General features: G+C 40.7%; 1 protein-coding gene across 3 annotated transcripts in view; it reads left to right on the top strand.

Moving 5' to 3' along the window:
• SEMA4D (semaphorin 4D) overlaps positions 1 to 27,452 on the top strand; it is a 123,030-nt gene that overhangs the window by 29,835 nt on the left and 65,743 nt on the right. The window contains exon 1 of one of the 3 annotated variants that reach the window (XM_019554780.1): positions 21,501 to 21,695. The exons of 1 other annotated variant lie outside the window; for it this stretch is intronic. The gene's annotated coding sequence lies outside the window, so the exon portion shown is untranslated. Of the gene's footprint in view, positions 1 to 21,500; positions 21,696 to 27,452 lie in introns of those variants that run through there. One more of the 3 variants, XM_019554778.1, reaches the window with a different exon arrangement.

Below are 27,452 nucleotides of genomic sequence, written 5' to 3'. Positions count from 1 at the left end.
GCCTCTTATTTCTTTTGCTTTAGAGGTGGGAATTTTCCTTCATTTGCTCTTTTCCTTTGACTCTTTGTAGCTTTGGACATTATTTCTTCTTCTACTAGTCTCTTCTACAGGGAGATCAGGGATGGACTGTAATTATTGTTCTGCCATTCTGAATGGGTCTGTACATTACTACAACCCTGGGCAGTTGTTTGTTATGTAGTGAACATTGTTAATATAGTGTGTATGTACAGGATGTAACCTTTAAAAAGAAAATACATTTCTGTTGATTCAAAAATCATGCGTTTTGACCAGATATAAGGACTAACATTGCAGACAAAAAACTTTTAAATTCCTGGTTACAAAGCTTTTCTAGTTTACATATAAACAAGTACCGTGCTGATAATCTCCACATCACTTCCCTTAATTGTGAAAGAAGCAGATCATTGAATGATGGGATGGGGAGACACTGTTTTTAAAACTATTGTTTTGTGAGCTTCCACTTATATGACAGGTTACCAATTCTTGTTTTCAGTTATTAGTTTTCTGAAGTTGCATATTTCAGGAGGCAGAGCAAACCTTGTTTACTTACTATGCCTGTAAAGCTGGTTCTACGGTTGTATAATGCATTTTTGAGCAACTCCTCCAACAATTAGTATGATGAATATTGCTAAACTTGTTAGATTTAGTTTGCTCCTTTTTCAGAGCTCATCAGAGTTCATGGTGGCACTGTTTTCTTCTACCTGTGGAGGAAACATTGGTAGGGGGTTTGTTATGGAATATTTATTGAATTTTAGAGTTGACTGATTGGCAAAGATGCAAGAGGAGCTATCACAACAATTCTGTTTGAATTGTAAAAACAGCTATAGATCAGTTAACGTTAGCTCCCATTGTGCTGAATGTTGTATTTGTATATAGTAAGTTATAGTCCTTTGCCTTGAGAAGCTTAACGTCTAATTATTATATGAAATTTAACCGTGTAAATCCACTGCATTAAAAAATTTGTTTGCCAGTTGTCTTGGCTACTGGGCAAAATACACTTTAGTAGCTCCTATTAATTCCTTCTGTATTCACCTATTAAGTGACCAGCTTCTCTACTTACACCTCATCTGAGTGAATGTCTACACAGAGCCTATGCTCACTATAGAAAGGGACTGTTATCTCTAGATTGCTGGTGAATGAAACCCCTGCAGAGTCTGGCTGCCTTCTGCAGCGCATGAACAGCTGTTCACATGTCCTTTGCCATTTCTCAGAGCATCTATCCTGGTGTGATGGTATTTTAGCCGTGAGCTGTATGTGTGGCTTGAAAGCACCTCAGCTCAGGGTTTTGGTAGCTATAAACACATCTGCAAGGGAGCCAGGGACAGACTGATAAAGTCTTTCCCATATATGCCAGGCCAATCTTCAGAGTATTTCTAGTTAGCGAGGTGCTGAAAAGTTAAGGTTATGTTCCCAGAAATGCTAAAGCAAAATGCACCTATCTACAGTGCCAGCGTGAATGTAATGCACAGATACGAGGATCTGAGTTGTTTTGCAGTGCGGACGTTTTAGCTTGGCAAGCATGATGGTATGGCTAGATATGTTAGGACAGTGTTTCCCAACCAGTGTGCTGCTGTACAAAAGTGTGTCATCAGAAATGAATAGGTGTGCTGCAGAATTTTGCCATGGCAATGAGCTACAATAGGTATGAGGATGGGGAATGCCTTAAGAGGTGCGCGGAAAATTTTTATCGATGCAAGTGTGCCTTGGGCTGGAAAAGGTTGGGAAACACTGAGTTAGGATATAGGCTCACAACACAGTAAAGACGTCCCTGGAAGACACACAGCACAGTCTGGCTCCTCCAGTTCCTGGCCTGCCAGTAAATGTATTCAGATCTTGCCACATCCTCAGTACATGCGCTGTGTGCACCAGTGTGCTTGTTTCTGTGAGAATCTAGATGTACAGTCGGACTGCTCCTTTACTTAATTCATTGCAGCTCTCTTTCCTCCATCTGCTTGCTCTTCTTGCACACAGCCAGAGCTTGGTTGCTGTTACAAACAGCATCTCTCCCCCACTGATGTGCAGTGTAAGTATATGTGTCAAAATATTCCTGAACATGTAGTTTTGAATTTTTTACCTTTCTAAACCAGATACTTTCTGATACTAGTGCATTGTATTTTAGAAGAGTCCCCTGCTTTAAATTAGCATGAAAACATGATGATCCTAGGTGCTAGTTATACTAGTATGTGTGGCTTAGCCCACACATATGGGCTTAGAGTTGAGACCCAGAAAAGTGATCATTTTCTTAAAGATTGTGTTTATATTCATTATCTTAGGAATGTTGGGAGAGGGAGGAGAGACAATTGGGGCAAGTTAATGTTTTTTCATTCACATAGTTGCGTCTCTGTTGTAGTTCCTTTTTACTGATGGACATGCTGGGGTCAATATGTGTAGCTTCCTTAATTTTTTTTTCTGGTTGGATGTAATGATTTCATAAGAGATTGGTTATCTCCTAAGATTTTTTCTTTTATCTCTGCGTTCCTCTTTGAAAAATCTCCTTTCTGTATCCACAAAGGGCAGTCAATGTCAGAAGAGCTGAAATTGGCCACTGGAGGTGTGTGCCAATTATGTCATGCTGGCCCTGGCTTGTAATCCACACAACATTTGTTTTGAATTTGGATCTCCTGCTTGGTTTTATAGAGATGAGAGGGTGGAAGCTTTGGCAACTAAAAATTGTGCACTCTTAAGTTCTTAGTTACGATTAACATTGTGGTTTTTGTTTTTTAAATTCAAGATTGAAAATATATCCTTGACTTCCAAGGCGTTGTTTTTTTTCCTACCATAACTGAACTTTGGAAAAAGGCTTAAAACTATTGTAAATTTCTGTTTTTTTTTTAATCTGTGTATTGTGAGGCACCGCTATTTTTTTGTGCTTCAGCATATTCTTGTCAGACTAACTTCCCTAATGTGTCTTGGCAAAAATGATTACCATTGACAAATTTAAATATCAATTAAATGTAAATGTTTATTTTGTTTCTTGGGTTGCTGCTTGTAAGACCTGCAACCTTGGGATACTAGCCAGTATTTAGATGGTAAAAGAGAACAGTAAGAATACAGGATGCTTTTATATTTCTCTGAACAGTAGGCAGATGGCATTAAATTCTCTTCATGAATAAAGACAACAATTGTTTCTTTGGAAGGAAAAATAGTGAGAGCAAACTATTTTGCACTAGCATTCTGTGACTGACAGTGTAACAAACAGACTTTCTTTCTATATCTTTTTTTTATATAAGATCTACTAGAAATACACATGGGATTTTTTGTTTGTTTTTAAAATGTGAGGTGGAGTAGAATGGAAACCATGATTTTTAATTTAAAGTGAACAGATTATCATAGTTTTTTGTCATACTTCTGTGCATGTGTTCTGCAAGGAGATAATCTGTCCTGACAGTTTTTTTTTAGTTTTGCTCCCTTAACTCCTTTGTACTCTGTGGACTGTTCTGATCTTCTGGTAAAATTTCCTTTTTTTTTCTTTGTAAATCACTGTCTACTTCTAGTTGCAGTAAATGATCATTTTTGTAAATGAGAGAGAAGATGAAATCCCGAAGGGTTGTTTTCCTCCCCGCCCTTCTTCCATCCTTGCCGGGATATCCACCAAGGGGCTTCTGCTGGAGAAAAAATTCCCAGTCAGGTGCCTTAAGGACTTGGGTTCCAGTCCAGCAATCATTGATATTACATGCTTAATTTAAGCACCGTGAAGTTTAAACTCTTCCTTCACTTGGATCTAGTCCTCAGCCCTGTACTAAGGGGAGTATTTGTGTGTTAAAAACGTTTGTTAACAAACAGTTTCAGAAGTTGGGTTTAGATATACACCCCAAAGTTATTCAATCCAGGAAACTGGTTGCAATAAAAGCCCTTTGTTATTCATTGTAATCCTGCTGAATCTAGAGAGTGGCTGCTAACCATTACAGATACGGATGTCTTAAGGAACACAGTTTGAGAAGCTGAGCTATTCCCTCATGATCCATGTCCTTATGGGCTGAGTACAGGCCATCAAAAAGCCCAAGGCTGAATCGATTCAGTCTTTGCAGATTAGTCTAAGCTGCACTGAGTGAACTAATAAGCAAGTGAGTAGACATTCACTTTTGATTCCAGAAATGCAGCCACATGTCTGCAGTGGCCCAGGACAGAAGCTTGGGGGTACTTGAGCATACCTCCCTGCTCTGCTAGATCAGGCAGCTTAGGTCATGGCTAGCTTGCCCACCCTGTGAGGGGTGGAGAGTTGCAGGGGAGATGCAAAGTATCCTGGGATGCTGTGGGACTGTGAGTTAACTTGAATCTGGAGGGGATCTGGAACAGAAATTCAGTAAACTGATTTAATCTAAATCAGTTAGGTCTGATGCTACCTCCATTCAGGTTTATCTTAAACCAGTTTAGGCCATTTCGAAAATATTTTATGTGCACTGAACTTCTGTTGTGCTACAGATTTGAACCAGTTTCTGATCGCTTATACCAGTTTATGTGTAACTTCTGTCCCTAGCCATGAGGAAGCATGGAAGGGATACATTTCCTTATTCCACTCGCTGCAGATGTCACAGCTTCGACCACCGTGTACGCTAGGATGAGGTTTCCTTCTGCATCAGCGAGAATCAGTAATGATGATGATTTTGATTCTACTGACCCTGCAGAGGCCGGGGCTGCAAATTAGATTATTGCAAACTAGGTATCTGTTCATCTCAGGTGCCAAAGGGACTTGGAACTGTAGGGAGAAGTTCTTATTGTGAGGTTTCATTATTGGCTCACACTATAGCCTGCACAGGTCTGTGGGCCCATGGTCAAGTCATGCTATTTTATGGATTTAGGCTGGTTTATGCTGGGAATATATTAAGAAGTTCTGAAGTGAACTTTGAAAGGAGGCCAGGCAAGTGACAGTTGGAGATGGCTGACTTATTATATACTCATAGTATATTGCTATATTGAAAATTTGTATAAGCTTGTTGAAAAGTGACTGCAAACACTGAACCAGACACCTGTATATATGTGCAGATCTAGCATTTTGAAAATGGGGGTGCAGATGATGTGGTGCATCATCACATACAACACACACTTTTTTCTAGTTACGGAGAAATTAAATGATTTACTAATATGGTAAGGGCCCAGTGCTGTATTATTCAGTTTAAGATCAAAGCAACGTTATTGAAACATGCACTGATTTGCTAGATGATATACTAAGTTTAAAAAACAGAACAAACAAGGCAACAATTAAGTCGAAATATATTGCTTTTTTCATTATAGTTAAATTTACATCTGTTCAGATGCATAAAGCAAAATCTGGCTGCCTTGAGCATCTTGACAGTGTGTCCAGCAAGACTGTCAGTCATTGCCTGAGTTAATGTTCTCCTGAGTGAATATTACCACACCTGAGTTTGTTTTAGCTAGAACTAAAAACAGTCTGAAGGTCTGTGAAACAGAAGAGAGACATTATCAGGAGTGACTAACGGACAGAAAAAACGCAGAAGCAAGGTTAGCTTGATTAATGGAACATCAAGACCACTTAAAAGGAGAGAGGGTGATTAACATCTCTTGAGCTACAAAGTATATTTGACACCATCAGCTCTGCCTGCATAGAAACATTGTTGCCACCCTAGGCAGTTGTTTTTAAACTTTGGGAGGATCAAGAATCAACGGGTGGTTAATTTGCTCCACTGCCCCCGCTTCACCCTCTGTCCCCCTGCCTGTGTATGCATGTCCTAACTGTTCTACAGCAAGTATTGTATTTACAGCAGTACTGTGTACCCTATCAATAATCTGTGAAGCTGATGTGAAATATCCATGCTTTTAGGAAAAAACCTTTTTCTGGTATGCCAGGGAAAATCATATTTTTGTTAAGTTGTTTCAAGGGTGAATTTGCAGTGCATGCATGAATTCTAGAAACCCTTTGACCCAGACAATATATTAACTACAGTTGCTGCAGGATACTTTGTGCTTAATTAGAATCAATACATTCCATATCTGAGAGTAGAAAATGACCTTGTAGTTTGAAGGATAAATAGCCAGATTATTACTGACTATATTCTGGGGCTCCTGCTTTCACTGAGTTTTCTCCAAAAAAAGATCTCAAGGCTACTGAATTGTTACAATTATATCTTTCCAATACTGTGCGGCATTAAGAGCTAAGAGGTATAATTATCACTAGAGTAGAACTAAGCGTAGTGTTTGTGTTAGTGAGAATTTGTCTTAGGTGTTGAGCTGTTGTCAGTGTTTCTTTTGGAAACTCCTTTGTACGTGTTCCTAGGTTACTTTCCTAAATTCTTGTCTGGAGATTATGGAGGACAGAGATCCTTATTTGTTCTCAGACTGGGTTTGAAGGGTCTCTAATTTAGATAGAAGTGAGGATAGGCTGTATTACACCTATTGCGCCTATGAAAGAGAGTGAATTTATATTAAATGCTCTCATTTTGTGTGCAAAATTATCAGCATGCTGTAGGTTATTGGTGTTACAAACTGGGCAGGTTTCGTTGCTGTCTTTATTTAGTCTTTTTAAGCTGTTTCTTTGATGCATATTTGCCGTTTTTTACCTTCATTATTTTTGTGTGTAGCTTGTAAAAGCCATTTCATCACTGAATTACCGATGGCTCAAAGACTGGTGCCCCAGTATGCACACAATTAAGCCATGTGAAACACGCTTATACTGGCATAGCTTATTCTCATGCAGAAAGGGCAGTAAATTATATCAATGTAAGTAAGTTTATTCTGGTATTACTGTGACAACTTTTCAGTAAAACTAGCCCCCGGCAATTCCTCAAAAAGCCCACATCAACTGGCACAAGTATATTGGTACAAAAAAAACCTGTACCGATTTTTATATTGGTAGCTCAAACCTAGTATATTGACTAGGCATGAGCATAGTATCCTTCTACTATGCAGAGGTGGTCTCTACATACTTCCAGGTCATGGTTCAGGCATGTTGTCAAGGTGAAAAGGGAAAGCTGTGACAGCTGATTATATTGCTTATTGAATACATTTAAATAGATAGGTCCATGAAATTTTGCTAGTTGAGTATTTCACCTGACACTTCATCGGGATTATTATTTCTGTTTTTGAATGCATGCATCTAATACAGAGAAGGGATACACATTCACAGATGCACTTACTTGAGAAGACCGCAACTGTATATTGCAGGAAAATTGATATGGTCATTTACAGTAATTTCCCTTAGTGCTTTCTTTAATGTCTCCCGATACCCAATGAGGGGGAAAAAGGGAAAAGTCCCTTTCTCATGTTGAAAAAAGTCCAGTAATTTCTTTTCTCTCAGTGCCTCTCTCAGTGATGTAAATCAGCTTTTCCTTTCTGCTGCTGCTTTTCATGTTTTGCAAAATTACATTGCTAGCAAAGAATGGCAGCTCTCCTTAAAGATCTAGTTGGAACTACAGCTTTTATTTTTGGCCTCTGTGTTGAACAAAACACTTGACATAACATCGTTCTGAATGTACTGCTATGAGATGCCTGTCCCTGATTTGCTACATAAACTGTTATGAAAGACTAAGGCTATGTCTTTTATAGCCTTACATATAAATTGTACAAGAACCTGGTAATACTATTGCATGCGTTTACTTTTTGATAATTTGCAAACATCTAACAGAGATTGTTAAACCATTCAGACATCTGGGCTGAATCGTATTTAAGCAGTTTATGTGAGCAAATGTTTCAACCAATTCACATGCTGAAATGTTAGTTATAAAGTCATCAGGGTTCTATCACAGAGATAAACAGCTTAATATGGTTACAATTAAATAAATTTACTCGCCTTATTTTGACTTTGGCTTTTTTCCAGAAGTGGAAGTCACAATTTCTACACTGTAGCCTGTTTTGGTTGTAGAGACCCATGGAAATCATCAATTGTTCCAGTTGTGGGCACATCTATGCATGCATTTGACCTGAGATTACTTTATTTTTGAGTAAACTACTCATGAGTAAATGCTGCCGGGCTGGCATGTACACATGAAGGGAAATGGGAGCAGATTTGCTCCTAGTCACAGCAAACTGCTTTTGTTTCCTGGAGCCCTGCAGTGGGCCCTTGCTTTCACCAGGGGAGCTGGAGGCTCCCCCTGGTGGGGGTTACCCCAGGGGCTGGCAGGCAGCTCCAGGTGGGGAGACAGCTGTCTCCTGGCTGGGGCTGGGACATTACACCCTGCCCCTGGGGGCTGTCAAGGCAGGGATAATGTCAGCTAGCAGCAGGGAGCTCCTGGCCCTGGCTCTCCAGTGAGGGGCCAGGTGGAAGAAGCTGCAGGGGAAGGGCAAGTTCCAGACCCCTGCCCCATGTGCCAGTGGTACAGCTAGCAGCTAGCTTACTGCTAGCTGCCCAACCAGTGTATCACCGTGGAGGGCTGGCACCTGCCCCTCCCCTGCAGCTCTTTCCAAGCCTCTTCCCTCTATCACTTGATCAGTGCATGGAGCTGGGATCTGCCCCTGACTAGGACAGTTCCCTGCTCTGCAATTGTAGGGCGGAGGCTGGAGAGCCTGTTCCCTGCTCAACTCTGTAAGCTCACACAGCTGAGCAGGAAACAAGCTCCCCAGCCTGTTCCCCATCCAGCTCTGCAATCCTGGGGAACAGGATCCCCAGCCCCCACCTGTGGTTAGAGTCCCAGGGCTTGGGCTGGGAAATAAAGATCTCCCAGCTCCTGCTCCCTGATCAAGATCTTGAAGCAGGGGACTTAGAACTTCCTGCTGCCGGGAGGGAGACATAGTCCCCACCTGGGCTCCATTGGCAGAGCCTGCCCTGGCAGCAGGCAGCTCCCCCTGGGGACAGGGAGTAATCTCCTGCCCCCTGGTGGCCAGCTGACTGGGAGCAGATTTGTTCCTGGTCAGGTGTCTATGCAAGTGCTACTGTGACATTACTAATCATGGGTAAATTGGCTACTTTCAGTTGCAGGTAGCAAATTTTCTTGCAGTTAGCAGGTTTACTGCACAGTAAGCATGTGTAGATGAACATGCTTACTGTGTAGTAAACTGTGCTTCTTTGCAGTAAAGTACCTTGCACCATGTGGGTAACATTGGTGAAATAGGGCAACTCCTATGGGCTGTATGTATGACGCCCTTTGGTTTACAGGTCTGAAGACGATGCTGATTGGTTGTGCAGAGTAGTAGCTGACGTGCAATACGTGTGCCTATAGATTAACTACCAACCTTCTCTTGTTCCCAAGATGCAAGTGCTCTGTCTGGTGGGCCACCAGAAGTTGGGGTGTGGGGCCAGCAAGAATAGCCTGCCCTTGAGCCCCGGTGGGTAGGCATGGCAATTGGCTGCAAGAAGGGAAATGAGAAATGATATACCTCTGGTTGCCCCCCAGCCGTTTTGCACGTCACCACTGCTGCAACCCCTGCTTCTCGGCCACCAGCTCATCTACCTCCACATGCTGGAGTTGCCACCATGTGCCTTGTGTCAGAGCTAGAGCTGTCACTACAGCACAGGGCATGTGGTGATTGTAGCAGCTTTGGCTCCGCACATGGGGCACGTGATTGGAGCTGGAGTCAGAGCTGCTGCTGCCTCTGCCATATGCACTGGGGCAGAACTGGAGCTGTTGCCACCATGTACCCTGGGTTAAATCCAGCCTGCAAGGAGCCCTGTGTTCTGGATCCAGCTTGGGGTGCAAGGTGGTTTTGACACTCTGCTTTGCACTGATACCTTGGGTTTAACAATTTTTTCTTAGCTATGGTGATTGTTTTTCTTTCCCACATAAATGTCATCAACTTCTGCAGAATCTACATTTTAATTTTTTTTTTTTAAGTTTCTGGTCCTTATAATTTTAAAGTTTTAGCTATGATAAGAGCAGAAATCATTTGTAGATGGAGTCTGAATGCCTCCCATGCTGCTCATGTCTTATCCAGCTTGTATCAAAGAAAACCTGACCAGAGATTAGTTTTTGCTGTTGTAATCCAGAATACTCTTGCAGTAGTGAAGCACCAAGAATCAGGATGGTTTTCTCGCCTCCCCCATTTCCTTTAAAAAAGAAAGAAAGACTGGGGCAGCTGTATAACACACCTTTACAACCAATAGGAGACAACAAAGGAGAGAGGGTATTGACAAAAGATCATCCTTTTCAGCGGCCAGAAGAGGCTAGGGAATCTGGCTTCACATTTATTGTGAATAGAGGAACAATATCCTAGTAGGACTCCTCTTCCCAGTAGTAAGGTTTCTGTCTTGGTGATGCCTGTGTGCAGCCCAAGACTTCCTATCATCTCTCAGTCCATATGAATTTATTTCTGTGGCTTTTCGCTGTCTGGTAAGACTTCCACACTTGTGAGTAAATTTACAAGTGCATGCTCCTTGTTGGCTGAATGGAAACTGAAAAGAGACCTTCTGTTAAGGTTGCCAGATGCTTTGAATAAAATCTGACTTCCAGTTGCTTTGACTGCTTGGGCTGAAATGTTTTTTGCCTGGGCATCTGTCTAGTTCAGCAGTTTGCAAGAACTAGTTTAGGGGAAAATACATTCTCTTCATGTTTTTTTTTTTTTTATGCTCCCTGTAGTTTCAAGCAGTTGTGTGAAATTTGACGGTGGGGTGAATGGTCATTGTTTTGGGCGTCTTGCTATACTTGTGAAAATTAGCCCTAATTTGGCCAAGTTGTAAATCTTTGAAAACAGTAGTTCACACATGCTCAGGTTTCAACCAGTGAATTTGTCAAAGGCTCGCTGGGGAGGAATTGCTCCGCAGCTGTGGGTTGTAATGGATCCAGCACCTCTCCTGTGCTATCAGTGAATGCCCCTGCTGGTCCTAGTCTGACTAGAGGAGTCCCCATTCAGAAACAGAGGAGACAAGAGCCAGACTGATGGGGAAGAGTGGAGGACAGAATTGGGTCTGGAGGATGGTTGGAGTGGAGGGAAGGAGTTCCAGGAAGGAGCCATAATAAGAGACTGGGACGGGTTGAGCGATGAAATTGGAAGTGTATGTGTACGGTGGGTACATAAGTGAGTTCAGTTTAAACTGGCTGACTTGGAGACCAGCATCTGATTAAATGAGCTTCAACCCATGAAGACTTGTGCTATATATATGCTAGCATATATATAGCTCAGTAACTGTACTTTGGTTAGTTTGTAAGATGCAAGTCTACACTGAGGGATCAGTGACAGGCTACCTGCAGCATTACAGGGTTCAGACTTGCCAAGGGTCTGAGCTAGCTAGTTGGAATGCAGGTTAGGTTTGTCTACCCAAGTGGCAGTTACACCTTTGGATTGCAGTGTGGGCAAGTTTTAAATTACTTCCACTGCTGGTAATGTATCTCTTATAGTCTTGTGACTACATACTTAGCTGCAAGAATTTTGTGAGAGAGACCCTTTCAATTAATCTATTTATGTATTCAGTTTATATGCCCCCCTTCCCAACAAGGCTTCAGGTGGCTTACAATAAGAAAAACAGAATACTTAGGAGAACAAGAAAACAGCTTAAATGGGAACTGTTGTGTCAACATATGACAAAGACTCCCTAAACCAGTGGTTCTCAGCCTTTTTAGACTCAAGGCACCCCTTGGAAAATGCCAGCTCTTCATTTTCACTTGTTTTTTGAGTCCAGAAAAATAATAGAGCAATTCTTCTGTTGCAAAGAACTCAGGACCGCAGTAAGTCAGAATATTTTTAATGCTACAGATTCCAGCTTGAAATCTCTTTCTTTCTTTTGTGAATTGTTTGCACAACTAATAGTGCTCACACTGCCTGGCACCCTGCAGCGCCTTTGAAAGGATCTCAAAGCATCCCAAGGTGCCACGGTATCCTGGCTGAGAATCAGAGGCTCATATACAGGCATTAAAATGTATAGTACAACATGTCTCAAACGTATATCTTGGTGTCATGATCAAACTATACCTGAACACCTTGACTAAGGCATTCTATTTATTTTTTTCATTAACCTGACTGTTATATCCTGACAAAAGAAATGCCTAAAATGACGGGGCATTTATTTCTCAAGTGGCTCTGATTGTAAACAGGAGCAATTGAAATATGCCATGCTGTAAATAAACATCTCTGTGTAATTCTGATAAATGAGTGACACGGGTGCAAACACGGACACTGCGAGATACTGAAAGGGGTAAGCAACCAGAGGCTAGCTACTGCCAGATAAGGAGCCACTATTCACTGTCTTGTTTCCAAGTTTTGATTCTTGGTTGGGCAACAGGTTGTAAAAGGACTGACAAGCAGCAACAGAAGCAGCCACTTCTGCCCACTCATTCCTGTTTCAGCTGCAGACTGGTTAGCTGTAACTTATTCTAGCCTTCATACTGTCACCATCAGGCAAAGCAACAACTTAAAAAATAACACTGCTGGATCACTTGACCATTTAGATGACCAACACGTGTCTACCCACAAATGTGCATGCACATGCAGAACAAATGCATGAATTCCGTGAACAAGAATAAGCTCTTCTTTCTGCAAAAGAAGGTTTAGGAAATAAAAATCTCAGCATCTTCCAATTCCTGTCACGTACATTACCAATGGGGCCAAATAACCAGATTACAAACTTTTAAGTGAACCAGTTAAGGCAACCTTAACAATTTCAAAGCATTTTCAGAAAGAACTTAAATTCTGGAATTACTCAAATTGGGTTATTATTTATGAACAGAACTGTAAAATTGTCACCCCTCAATTACAGAGTGAACAGGTCTTTAAAACTTCTTCTTGCTCATTCCTAGGCCATTGAAGTAGAGCATTCAACTTGCATTAAATATGAGGAATTACTGGGCCATATGGGGGGTTTGCAAATTTTTTATTTTCAAAATTGCAAGCAAGCAGTTTCGAAAGATCTAGTCTTGTTCATATTTCTAAGTATAACATCTTACTCTCTTTTCCCTGAACAAACTGGGCCCTACTTATCTAAGGGACTGCCTTCTCCCTTGTGCCCCATCATGATTTCTAAGGTCATCCAAGAGCAACCTTCAACAAGTACCATCAGTATGTCAGATTTGCTTGGTGAAAATATTGAGGGGGTGTGGGGTGTCATTTTCAGCAATTGCCTCCTCAGTTCTGGAATACCTTTCCCCTCGAGGCCTGCCAGAGCCTGTGCCTGAATATCTTTCAGAAGCAGTGTAAGACCTATTGGGACAGGCATTTAGCAAACAAAGCTAGGATGAAATATTGTTTAGGGCAGTGATTCTCAACCGGGGTGTTGGGGAAACTTAGCTGTGCAAATATGATTCACAAAAGAAACCCAGAGATTTCAAATCAGGATCTGTAACATTAAAATCATTCAGAACATTGTGGCTTGAATTTTTTGCAACAGAAGAATTACTGTATTTTTTTTTTGTAGTCAAAAAACAAGCAAAAACTATCTGCTGGCATTTTCTGATGGTTGCCCTGAATATAATGAGGGTTGGCCTGAGCCTAAGAAATTGAGAATCACTGGTAAGGCACTTAATACAGTGACTGCAATGTGGATGGTGGAGTTTTGACTTGTCAGTGGGTGTAGTATTATTTTCTTCTCCATTAATCTGTGTAACACAGATTAATGGAGAACACAGAGCAGTAAAAAGCCATTTGTACTTACTGTTCAACCTCTGGTGTGTAGATTTTTGTAGAAATGATGGTATGTTGACCTCCATGTAAATCACTCCTGTCTAGATTATTAATTGGATTGCATTTATGATCAGAATTTGAGAGACGGCTGTCCTTGAGATATTTTTTGTGTTGGACAAAACCTATGGTTTTAAGGAAGTCATATGAAAAATTGATGATCCATTTTGAAGTTTAAGATTATTTATTCAGAAGGTGGGATGACAGAATACTCATGTGGGGAAAAAATATTGTCTAAGGACAATAAGGATGTGGGAGATCACCTTGGGGTTTGACCCTAAATTCAGGGAATTGGGAGCAGGCAAGATCAGGAAACGGGTTCTAACAAAGTATCAAGGCAAGGGGGGGATCAGAAGCAGACAAATCCATGAGTCTGAAACTCAGTTCAGTTCAGGTCAGATAGGAGCCAAAGGGTCAGGAGCAGGTGAGTCGGGAGTGGAGTCAGAGGGCGGAAACCCAAAGGAAGGATTCAGACAAGGGCTAGGAGCAGGAGCCAGCCAGAGTTGATGCCAGAAGCCTCTCCGTGTAAATTATTAGGCACTGATAAACACTGCAATTTATAACCAGCTAACTATGCCTGTGGAGGGAACCAAGACCAGCTGGGGGGTTAATGATCTTGCTCACTGCCCTGACTACTGAGAGTGATAGGTAAAAGGACATTCAGTTTTCCTGTAGAGCAGATGCATACTATTATTTGCTATTGGGTTTGACCATGGGAGAGGGTGCTCAATTCCTTCTAGGATTTGGTTTGTTTAAGAATAGATTGCTCCCTGTAGTGGGTGCTTTGAATGCACAGTCCTTGTCGGGATCGTTTGAAGTAAGATATAATATTTTTTCTGACTGAAAGGCAAAACTGTCATTAAAGGTAGTAAATCTCTGTCTAATTGTAATAGATGTTTTCATTCTTCAGGAACAAGAATCTTAAAGTTTATATAAAAATATTTTATAATTACTTGTAATATATGATGGTCATCAGTAAGTCAAAGCTTGGATTTGGCTGGTCTTTGTTGTGTTGGAGCACAGTCGTTCATCTAGAAGAATGATCAATGTCATACCAAAAGTAAGTTGAATGTGAGAAGATATTGCCTTTCCAAGTTGGTGTGCGCACTATTTTGATTTGACATTATATACTTTAGCTACGATTAGGTTGAATAGTTCTAGTGACTTGAGGAAATACATTGGCAGTTGTGGAGGGGGAAGGGGAAAACAATTGTGGTTCAAATGGAAGCTAACATGTAATCTTGCTAATGAGTTTCTTGTTTGTCATTCTGTTTGAATAGCTGATTATATTTGAGAACTTTAAATACAACTTGTAAAAAGCGTTTTGGAAAACAAACTGTACAGCAGTATGAAATTTAGCTGTGGTAAAATGACTATTCCCAAAGAAGCCTGTAAGGCAAAAAATTTAAACTGATTTGAGTAAATGTGAAGGGTCAAATGTTCATATGTATGTCCTATTGGTAGCCTTGCTAATGACTTGGGGTTTGTGGATTGTTTTTCATGCAGTACTGAGGGAAGTTCATAGAGGAAAAATTTTTTGAATAAAGCTTTTCACTTTATATTGTTTTTTTTGTCTTTTTTTCCCCTGAAGGCTTCTTTCCCTTGTTTTGTTCTAGTTACGCTGCTGTGCATTTTGTCCTGCCCTGACCTTGCTGTCCACAAGATATCTTTCCTTTTTAAATGCTTTTTTTTTAAATAGCATCCAAATCCAGAACTCTCCAAAGGAAACACGGAGGAAAGCTGGCATTTGGCTTCTAAGCCTATCAAAGCCACTGACTTCCATTTCAATATAGGCAAGGCTCCAATGACCACCTTCAAGCTGAGTAAATTTTTAGTAGATGCCATTTTGAAAAAGTTGGTCTAACTCACTATTCCTTAATTTTCCAAAATGTAGAAGCAGAGCTCTAGTTGCCTACTTCCTAGGGTTGTTATGAGGTTTAATTACTATTGTCTTGTTGTTCCAATTTAAGAATGTGTGTTTCAAGCAGACTCTGGGTAGTATGTGGCTTTTTGGTGGAAACTGTAGAAGCCCCTTATTATACCTTTGTAATAAGAAGCATCAGGATGGTGTGTATTTGAGCTGCTGAACTTTGGGTGTAAGCAGGACTGAACTCTTTTGTGCACAGTCCAGAAGGGAATAAATTGAGTGAGGAAAGTCCACAGTCCCTGCTATGGCAAAAACAGGGAAGCTACAATCACAGACCTTGTAATCCTTGTGGGGAATCAAAAATGAGATGATCACTGAGACTGTATAGAGTCTTCCGATAGACAACAAAGATGGATGGTTAAGATTATTCTGGCAGAAAATATCTAATTTTGTTTATTAGCAGCATCATTTAATGTAAGTTTTATAAAAGTTTAAATTGTAATAATCTGGAATATCTTGTATATTAAAACAACATGTTTCCATATGGAGTCTTTTTGTTTGACATCAAAATATATATTTTAAGTACATAATTTTGAAGATGGGACTTCAGCTTTTAATTGTTAAAGGATGTTAAATTCTGTGACAAGTCTGTTTTAGAGACCATGATTTATTCTTGCATGTGCCTTGATTACATAGCTCATCATTACTATTCTGACACCGCAATTGCAGTTTCCAGTTTGAGATAAGATGTGGCCACTTGAAGGTTCTGATGAAATCTCTAGCTTTAGAAAACATTTTGTAGCCTGCTCTTTGATATAATATCTCTGAAAAAGCATATAAACACACCTGTGCCTTCAATTAAGGTTTTCATGTACCTCTATAGTTCTTCTGGCATCTTTTGAAATGTTAAAAAGCTTTTTCTTGCTGTGCTTGGCTTGTATGAACTAGAAATGTATAAAAAAAAAATGGTCAGCATTGCCCTGAGACTTTGCTGAAACAGAATCTCTCCAATATATACAACTTTGATTTCTGCTCCCCTCTTTCATAATGTGATTAAATCACTGCACAAGCCAGATTCGAAAAAGTTAATCATCAACCACAGTAATGACTCTGTGTTGTATTGCATTTGGCGTAAGTAAAAAGCCCATTTTAGTTTTGGCAGGACTAAAAATAATGCCCATGAGAGAATTCTGTGGGCAAAGCTTTGATTAATTCCATTGCTGACATGTTCACACAGAATTTGATATGAAATTTGATGTGCTTATATTGAAAGATCTGCACCTGTATTTTTGAACAGGGAGAAGTAATACAGTACAAGCTGATACCCAGTTATTAGTATAAAGGTCAAAGTGACCTTCACCACATTGTGAATACTACTGCAAAGCCTTGTACAAATAGTTCTTCCAAAATTGTAGTGGTAGATGAAACCATTCATGAGATGGATGCATAAGTACATGTCATAAAACACCGTATTTATAAGTTATTCATGTGTACATCTCAGAACTTGCTGTCTGGGATTTTGTTTATTTCATTTAGTTTGCTCCCAAACAATTCCTATGCTGACTTGTGTGAGTTTAACACGTTCCTATTTGTATAAATAAATTCTACTTTGTAATTGCTGTCAAGTATCATTGCTTTCTATATCTTATAAAATTCCCAGGCTCAAACAATTCATTTAGAATTGGCTGAAGCTGATAAATTGCAATAATGGGGTGCCTGTGGCACCATTTATAGAATTAATATTTATGCTTTTGCCACCTCTGCAGGCCCCTCTGACACAATTTGCAACTCTAGCTGATTTCAAAGCTGGTTCTGCTCATCTTCAGCATCCAAGGAATAGTGCAGCATCACATTGCTTTCAAATTCTGAAAAAATGGCACAGATCTCCTAGCCATACTTTTCTCTGTATTCTGAAGTCTTTGGCAATCTGGAAGAGAATTTAGAGACTTGTCAGGTGCAGTCTCCCTAAGACTCTAGTGAGAGATCCTCAGCTGGTGAGAATTTCCAAAGGTCCACTAACTAACGTAAAGCAGCTGCAAGTCTGTTTTCTGATGTGTGGTTATGTATCATCTTAATTTTCACTTGGAGAAGCAGTGCCCACCATAATGCTAAAGCTCACTGTGGAACTTTCTTGAGCAAGTGTAATACCCTGCTTGTGTAAATTGGCATGGTGTGTGTTCATTGACTAGAGAAACTAAATTTATGCCCTTGCTTCCTGATGATGTAAAGCTCCGAAGAAAATTGTCTCTCTCTTTTACGTTGCTGCAATAACAAAGCGTTCTCTGTAAACGAGCTCACAAGGGCAATTTTACTTATCAAGCACAAGACTTCAGATAGGTCCACAATCTTTATGAAAACAAATGAAAGGTGTTCAAGAAGGGATTCGATGGAAGGCATGCTGATGGCATGTACAGTTGCGTCAGTACAAACTTGGCTTGTGCAGTGATTTAATCATATGTTATTAGAAGCTGTAGATAGAATTTATCTAATTTCTATAAAAACATATACCCCTTGTATCCAAAGCAACAAAAGCTATAAAAAGCACTTCATCAAGGTTTACTGAGGCCTATGAACATTTCCCGTTTTATACTGATAGTTTTTTACATTTTTCCAGTCAGGTGCGTTTCAGAACCTTCTCCCTCCTTACATATTCTACCCAGGTGTTCATATGTGTGCACTTGCAGTATGTTCGAGGAGAGTTGCATAATAACGTTTCAACCTAACTAATCCAATATCCTAAATATATACTCATTTGTTAGAGTGATAGTTGAAAAAGTGACACACACATGCACGCACACACACTTTCATGCTTTTAATTCCAAGATTTTCTAAAGTTCCAAATGCAAAGAACTGTGACTTCATCTCAAACCAACTTTTGTTACTAATCTGGATCTTCAATTTGAAGGAGTAATAAAGAAACCCCAGATCATGCTTCACTGCCACTTTTCAGCATATAGTGCTTTCCTTGGGATCATTTTATGGCTTTTGTATTTGACAGAAGTCATAGTGGCTACATAATGGAAAGTTGTTACCTTTTGTGATGCCAGCTCTTTATTGTTAAAAATAGATTCAATTCTGTCTGTGGTTTCCAATAAGATTGTTTTAAAAGTAAAACACCAAGTAGTTTTTTTTTTCCTTTGAACTGAGGACAAGATTTACATAAATATAGCTAAAATAAGTAAGTGCTATATTACGTCTCTCTTTGAAGGACCTTCCATAAATACTTTGCTTGTGTAAATTGGCACAGCTCCCTTGAAGTCAATGGAGCACTGCTAATTTAATCCAGCAGAGAATTTTGATTTGAACTTTTGATTTGATAGTTGATGCCCTCCCAAATTTAAGGATCCTGTCAGTGTCTTGCAAATAAGACAGTTCTTTGGAGGCGCTAACACTTTTTATTTCTAACTTGCAAGTTGTGCTCCTACCGAGAGAGAGACACCCATTTTACTTTATGAATTGAAATACATTTCTGCCTTCTCCCCTGTTCCCACTTGTATATCCTGTAACTACTAAGGGTTCTTTTTAAAGTTCAGTCTTCAGTGAGATTTTAAGATGTCTGTTGTAGATGTGTTCATCAGTAATTTAAGGATCTCTTTCTTGGTGAGAGTGAGTGGGATAGAACTCATCAGAGTCTATTCATTTGCATTTGCCTTCTTATTGTCCCTATTCAAATAGGCTTCTTTTAGCTTTTTTTTCTGGAGAGGTCAGATAATCTATTCGAAGTGGATTTTTCCGCTCTTCATTATTCTCATTATTATGGCATGTGTTATTATTGTTTTTTGGTTTTTTTAATGCAATGAAGATTGTCCTTGCCATTTTTCTTTAGGAAAACAAGCTTAGGATTCTTAGGTGATGAAAACATCCTAATCAGCATTGGAAAGGGCATTTGCATCCATCTGCTGTGAGGGTCCAGTGATATGATGTAGTACTTTATGAACCATTGCCATAATACCATACACAAGTTTAAACCTGGAAGCTATCAATTATCCATTGATGGTTAGTTCCTTTTATGTCCTTCCTCAAAAGTCATTGAGAAGAAATCAGACTTAAAATTGCATGGAATTATTTCTTTGTTGTGTTGCCTTCCTTTTTTCTTCAGGAAGAAGAAATGCATAGGCTTTTCAGTTTCAATCTGATGATATTTAGAACTGTTAGAGCTGGAGCACTGGTGCTGAATGCTGTTGAGAGTTTGAAATCTTAGTTTTCAAATGGCTGCTGTCAGCCAGTTATGTTGACAATAGTGAAATTACACATGGACAATTGTGTTCAAATCTCAGTGAATTTGGAGAAGTATAGAAAAGGTATAAAACATATTTGGAAAGGACTAAAAGTGTTTTATTTGCACTTGTTCTGATACAACTTCCACCATTTTCTGAAGCTGTATGTTGACTGCAACCAATCTTTCTAGAACTAAAGTTGGGAGGGGAAAGCAGATAATGTAACAGAGTCGCATCACTTTTAAAGTATAGCATATAATGCTGCTTAAAATACAAGTAATTTTACCATGCTTCTATTCGCTGCTCGACACTTCTCCCTGCAAAACCTGAGAGAGCATCTGATGATCTCATGCTACTACTAAGGGAAGCATTACTGACTTCCACATTATTAAAGAGGTGCTGAAAGGGACAAGATAGTGTGAATTCCAGTGGTGTGGTCCCTTACCTTTGTTGGGCCACAGGTAGTTCCTCTTGGTCAGTAGGGAAACAAACTACAGTTGTAGGGGCAAATATTTTCTTTTCTTATACGTACAGTTTAACTTGAATTTTTTCCATACTGAGTAGTTAATAACATTATGCAGGAAACACCCAAAATGTGAGCTTGACCCTGGCCTATTGCCTCTCCTTCCCCTGGTTTTCTTCAAATTGTGTTACCCCCCACTATCCTCAAAAACATTAGCCAAAAAAGTTAGGAGCGTGTTACATTTCTGAGCTTGGATATTTTTTATAAGAATTGGAGGTTCTGCTGTTTCAACTACTTTCGCCTAGGCTTTGGTGGTGACATTTGTATTGGAGCCCCTTTCCTTTGGTGGGGGGAGAGGATGAAATAACTGTCTGGGGTACCTTCCTGTTATAATAGGATATGGCCTATATATGGGAACAGCCAGTCCTTCTCTTGGTATTGAGTTATTAGGTAGTAGGTATGTGTGAAGGAATAGCAGAAATGTTGTGGTCCTCTTCCCATTTACTACAGGAATGTATTTTGACATTGCTTCTGGAAGAGAATCCGTTTTCCTAATGCATGCTTGCCCTATTTTAGAGGTGGCCAACCTGCAGTAGGTGCGTGTCATAGCAGACCAGGGAGGGAGCAGAAAACACAGTGGCTGAGCAGGAAACAGAGCACCTAATTAGTTGGGAGCATAGGGCAAGGAGCAGAAAGCAGAGCAACATATCAGGCAGGGGAAGGGTATCAGTGTGGCATGCAGGGAGGGTCTAAGTCTTACCTTGTGGCATGCCTGCCAAAACAGTTGGCCCCCACTGCCTTATTTCATGAAAGATTTTCTAGAAGGAATCTTTGAGATCTGGAAAGTGAGTTTCATTTAAAAAGTGGAGTCTGGAGCCCGAAGAGCTGGATTTGTTGTTTGTATTGTACAGTAGTAGTCTTTTTTTCCCCTGTAGCTTTGTTTTATTGACCTTTCTCTCATTTTTTATCTTGGAGTCCTTGTTATTCACTGGAATTTGAATTTAGAATTTCTAGTTTATGTTAACTCAAATTGTTTTAAATTATTATAATATTAAGTTAATACTCAGTATCGTAATCCTATTGCAATCCTGATGAATGATAATAAACTAGAATAAGTAACTGAAATATTCTCTGGGGGAAAAATTGCCTGAATTGCTCCTAACTAGTTGTGGGAACTTTATGTATATATTCTTCTGATGTATGGAACAATAATTGTATGATGCCTCATTTTATCCAGTGTCTAGAGCAGGCTTTTGTCTCACAAGTAAGAATATGGAGACTTAATTTTTTGAAAAAGTAAGTACTTTGTAAGAGCCTTCAACTCTTGTTATTACACCAGTGTAAGAGGAAAACCTGGAGGGCAAGATTTCTGCAAGCTAAAGCCTGTCCACAGAAAGTTGATGTTGCACAAGCCTGAAGTCACGAGTAATGCAGCCAGCTCCTTTCAAAACAGTTTCATGTTTGCAGAATTGAAAGGGTACTGAAATTCTGCCTTTTTTGTTTTTGCAGGCTAGGGTATTAGTTTAGTTGTATGAGCTAAAGTTTTGTTAGCCACCTGATGTAATTCTAGCTAAAGCCATGAAGATAACAGTTGCAAGAAGAGTGAAAGGACAGACTTTTGCATTGATCATTACAGGTGACAGCCTCTTTATATACCTTTTACTATTTTGTTTTTTTCTTTCTGCCTCTGGTCACTCCAGGGGTACACCAAATGAGCAGTGCTTTTGAGCTGAAGAGTGCAGCAAAAGAGCCATGGTAATTGAACTAGAACTAAAATAGCATTTAACATGTCAAATACTCAAATTACTAAGACAATGTTGATTTAAAAAAATGTTTTAAAATGGTTCTGAAGCTCTAACCTACTTCTTTCTGCACTGAATTGTTCTGTGTTAAGATTTTTGAACTGTGCATGCTATTTCTGAGAACGGGTGCTAAAAAGAATCCATGGAGAGCATTTACAGTTTTGGTAGTTTGTAGCTAATCGGCTGCTTGATGCTGACTTCTGGTTTTCGTATGTGTATTTTAAAACAAACTCGCTGATAAAATTAGAATACATAGACTTGGTGTGGTTGATTTTTTCCTAATGTCAGATTCACACAAGTAGCAAATTCATATATATCATGAGCAAACCACAAGGCAGGAAATTATTTCAAGTAGGATGATGATGATGTACTGATGCTAAACTTCCAGGACTCAGAGGATATCTTTCTTTACTATTGCTTTTTCAGCAAGTATCATATATACTTGAATGCAAGATGACCCTGATTATAACACAATCCCCAATAATAGTTTTTATATATAGAAAACGTAATTTGTTACAAATTCTAGGTATAGAATGTAATTATTGGAGGTCTGCCTTGAATTTGTCAGCCCTGTCTTCGCACTGCTACAGCAAGGAAAGTAGATCTGGAAGGTCAGGTAGACCCTTGGCCTTTTGCCTCTCCTGCCTAGCTTCTTCCCCCTGCAGCCCCTTCCCCCACTCCTTACTGTCAGACCCTGCGGTCCCTGAGCACATGGAGGCGAGGAGCAAATTTGAAAAAACTTGACCTTGAAGTTAAAGATGACTTTTGTATGTAGTACCCATAAATTTAGTTCATCCAGAGTTGATGTGGCCTTTTTTTTAAACTGCTGCCAGTTGCAGCACAGGTACTCCATAAATACACTTTCTAAGCAACAATTTGGCACCTATATATAAATAGCACAAATATTAGTCCAAAGCTAAAAGGCTCATGTTTTACTATATAGCTCATTGGGCTGAGCCCCACCAGAGTGAACAGCATTTTAAGCCATGGTGACCCTGCAGCTCACCACAGCTCAATATGTGTGTGTACTCCAGATACCATCTCCACAAAGGATCAATGTGCTAATTAGCCCCCATTCATGGCTAGAACAAGGTGTTCTTGTCATGCATCCTGGGATCTTCCAGAACTGTATATGCAGATAAGGCACGGGTAAGCCTGGTTTAGCTTCACCTCTTGGAGGGCAGGGCCACACTAATTATATGAGACAGGTTGAGAGAGGAGCCAGCAGAGAGATTTTGGGTGAATTTTTGGGGCCCAATTTGGTGATGTTTGCTAGACATTTAAGGCTGGTGAAGAAACAGGAATGACTGGAAATGGGAAAGAAAGGTGCAGCTCATCTTTGGGAGTGAAGAGGAAGTAAAAATATAATCCACGTAGTGGCTCACCATGACTTTAAAAAGAGTTGGTGGTGAGATGGATTTCATATATTTTGTTTAGATGGACTACACTAGCCCAGTGCTCAGTGTTGGCTGCATTTAATCAGTTTCATAGTTTCCATTACTGAGCACATGCTGCTTTTGGTAGGAACTGAATGATAGATGGTATATTTGATGAGGTTTCCTTGTATGCAAATGTAAGATAAGAGGCTCCCCCCCCCATTTTGATTGGAAGGGGAGGGAAGACTCATAATTTTCTCAAACAGCTTGCCTAGAATCGAGGTAAGACTGACTGGCCTATAGTTTCCTGGGTCCTCCTTCCTCCGCTTTTTGAAGATTGGAACCATGTTGGCCCTCTTCCAGTCCTCTGGGACCACACCAGAGCACCATGAGTGCTCATAGAGCTGTGCCAGAGGTCCTGCAATGACCTCTGCCAATTCCTTAAGGACTCTAGGGTGGAGATCATCCGGGCCGGCTGACTTAAACACGTCCAGCCCCTCCAGAAGCCCCCTAACTAGTTCCATGCTAACTTTTGGCCCAGGTGTGCCTTCCCTGGGGCCTGAGGAGGCCCAGCAGGGAGGTGGCTGTTCGGGTCCCTACTTAGGAAGACAGAGGCAAAGAAATTGTTAAAGTTCTGGTGACCTGTTGAGGTCCTCTCCATCCCGCCACCTCCCGAGAACCCAGCCAGAGCTGTAATTCACCAAGAGTCCCAACACTTAGCTGTGGACACAGATGGGCTTCCACTGTGGCAAGTTGGCCATGGGGCCGGGGTCCCACTCACTGCAGCCCCTGCTGCAGCTGTAGGTGCTCTGGGAGTGGCTAATGCCAGTGGCTTTCAGCTATTGGACTATGCCGTGCTCTGAACTCACTGGGGCTCCGCTTCCCCCAGAGCACGGTGCCCCGAACCTCCTGGTGCGACATAGCCCAGCGCTGCAAGCAGGCGGAGTCTGCTGCTTCTAGGGCTGCAGCAGGGGCGGACAGCCACCTGCAGCGGGATGAGAACAGGCTGGGGACAGCAGCTGCTGCAGGCTGGGACCGGCAGCGGCACCAGGCTCTTCCCGGTGCTCAGGGTAGACTGCGGTGATGGGAGGGGGGCTGCTGCCACCTGAAAATTTGCCATAGCCCCCTGCAACCTGCCCTCCCAGCACCAATGCCAGGTGCTGGGAAGACCTGGTGCTGCCTCTGGCCCCAGCCTGCAGCAGCTGCTGGCTCCAGCCTGCTCTCATCCCATTGCAGGCTGCTTCTCACCCCTGCTGCAGCCCTGAGAGCGGCGGATGCTGCCTGCTTGCTGCTGCTGGGGTGCGCCATGCTGGGGGATTCAGGGCAAGGTACAGCCCAGTGGCTGTAGGCAGCTGGTTTTCGCCGCTCCCATGGACGCTGCTGCAGGGGCTGCAGTGAGTAGGGAGAAGCGGAGCAGTGGGGTGTGTGGGGCTGCTGCTCCCCTTGAGCGCCACAAAGAGCCCGGTGCCACCCCTCCTGCAGCCCCAGGAACATCAGCTTCTGCCTGCTTGTAACTACTGGGCTGTGCCACGCCCCTCTCCTTGCTCCTTCCCTCCCTCACCACTGTGGGAACGCATTCCTATCTGTTTCATTGTAAACTGGGTTCGCTTTATAGAAATTCAAGTTATGCGCTGTTCCCCGGGAACGCATCTACTGCACAAATCGAGGGAAACCTGTGTGTGTGTGTGTGTGTGTGTGTGTGTGTGTGTGTGTGTGTGTGTGTGTGTGTGTGTGTGTGTGTGTGTGTGTAGCTGTATTGGTAAAGGCTGTGAAGTAGCAGTAGTTGTTTTTCTGGCAAATATCCCAGAACCGCAGAAGTACCTTTTAATAGGTTAGCATGCCATATAGCCTGATTATTTTAGAATAGGAGTGTGGAAAGTTTCCTTTTTATAATGCTAACGGAGTATTTTAATTTACATAAAGAATTGCTGAGTTTCCTTTGAAGATGGAATACAGTGTTGTACTTTATAACCTATTTTAGCCTTTCATTCAACAAGTCAGTGGATTTTTAAAAAAACTGTGATGCCACAGTAGTCAAAATAATTAGCTATTACTTTATTGAAAACTTGCAAAGAATTATTGTGCATACTGTAACATTTCTGGTAAGTGAACTGCACCATGCTAAAGTAATTATGACCAAAAGAAACAGTTTCTCAGCATGAGATTTGAAATCTTATCCTTTGTGGAAGAAAATAACTATGTATGTATTCGGACAAGTGGAAAATACATAACCTTCTCTTGGGAATTCTTACAATTCATAGTTTTAAGGGTGTTTTAAAGGAGTTAGGGCAAGTAGTAGTATCTGAAGGGTGTATTGAAATCTGTCACATTAATTTGAATGTAATTTTGATATTCAGGTTCCAATGCACTAATGTGTATAATTGTCACAGCTATTGGCAAGCTGTGAATAGCAATTTATTTGTACAGTATGACTACAAATGTTGCCTGTACAGGCAGACAGCCAATAGAGATGGGATTAAATGAGAGCTCCAGCTATGCTCCTACAGAATTAATCCTCGCGTCTTCTCAACTGCATCCCAGAAAGTGTTCTACATTTATAGACTTATGCACAAAGCATGCTTAAATGATTATTCACTTGGGGTTTTACTTCCCATCAGTAGTGATATTGCATAAGAGAGACAAAATCGATAGAGGGGGTTAAGTTTGTGGTATCTGATGCAGCTCGTCATGATGTCCATGTGAATTTTTACCTTGGACTTTAGTGGAAGGTAGATTTGTTTCTGGCTGAGCACTGAAAATTCACATTTCTTTCAGTGCCCAGACCCTCTGCAGATTTGACCCAGAAATCTCAGGTTGAATGTTAAATTATCCAAGTACTGTGATCACAATTAAGCAAGAACGCCTTCACAGAAAGTCTAGCGGTTCAGTTTGGAATACGTAACCCTAAAGCATAGTCGAGTGAGTAATTGTTGTTCCGTTGACTTTAGTGAGTGCAGCCTCGAATCAGTGATTATCAACCTTTTTAGTCTCAAGGCACTCCTGGGAAAATGTCAGTTATTAACTTCTACTTGTTTCTTGACCATGAAAAAATAACAGCAGTTTTCTGTTGCAGAAAACTCAGAAAGACCACGGAAGATAAGAGTGTTTTGGACCCTAGATTTCTCTTTGTAATCTCTGGGTTCAGCATGCAAATCATGTAGGTGTTTCTACACCTAAGGGTGCTAATATTGTGTGACACCCCACAACACTTTTAAAAGAGTATTGTGGCACCTTGATTGAGAATCACTGCCCTAGATGTTCAGAATCAAGGAATTTGTTTTAAAGGCATGCTTCTGTGTGCAATAACTCGGAGTTACGTGTACTTTTTCCACTATATATATTTGATAAGAACAGCTATTGGTCAGAGACCTTGATAAAAGATAGTGTGTGCTGAACTGCTCAGAACAATGGAGCAGGGCAAAGGTATTCTTAATTTGGAAAAGCATGTCAGATTTTTCACTGCTTTTTTCATGACCTTTACATCTAATATTTGTGTTTACTTCCCGTTGTGGTCCTTGTAGAGTATTATAATTTGTCTTGCCATCAGCTGGCTTAATTTTGACTTAATAAAATTCTCATCTGATCCTTCTGTCACAGCTTTGTTTCTTTGTGTTGGAATGTTCCCACGCATTTGCACTTGCAGTTGCTTTGCCAACTGAGTTGGACGATGGAAAATTCCATGATAGGCAATTTAAAGAACTACTTAACTCTATGATTTGATTCTGTGGCTGCAAAGATTCCTTAGAGCTGTTCGGGACTCATTATGTAACTAGTTATCTAGGCCTAGGTGCTTCATTTAAATAAAAAGTACTTCGAAAAACAAACAGAAAAATATATTGTCATGTATAGGCAATGCGTTTTTCTTTTCTTGAATGCACCTCTAGCATAACTGAATGAATCAATGAATGCTTTATTTTCAAAGCACTGAACCCGGGAAAATCTGGGGCCTTGAAACGTCTAGCTCTCTAAGCATCAAGTAGGCAAGTAGGAGTGGACCCAAATCATCAGGATGGGTTTCACTTAACAGAATTTAAGTTTTGAGTCACTTATGATTGTGAAGAGGTTACCAAGCATGAGTTGATGCACTTGTATTTGACTCCTCTCCCCCCATTTGCAGGGAATGATACATCCACTGTTGCCTCTGTCCTTGTTCTTCTCATTCCTGAACAAAATGAAAACAAAGACCGTCACTTCCACTGCTGATGTTTAGAACCC

This window comes from Crocodylus porosus, unplaced genomic scaffold, assembly GCF_001723895.1.
Source record: "Crocodylus porosus isolate Cpor-Errol unplaced genomic scaffold, CroPor_comp1, whole genome shotgun sequence".
Lineage (NCBI taxonomy): Eukaryota > Metazoa > Chordata > Crocodylia > Crocodylidae > Crocodylus > Crocodylus porosus.
This window is presented reverse-complemented; position numbering and strand designations above follow the sequence as displayed.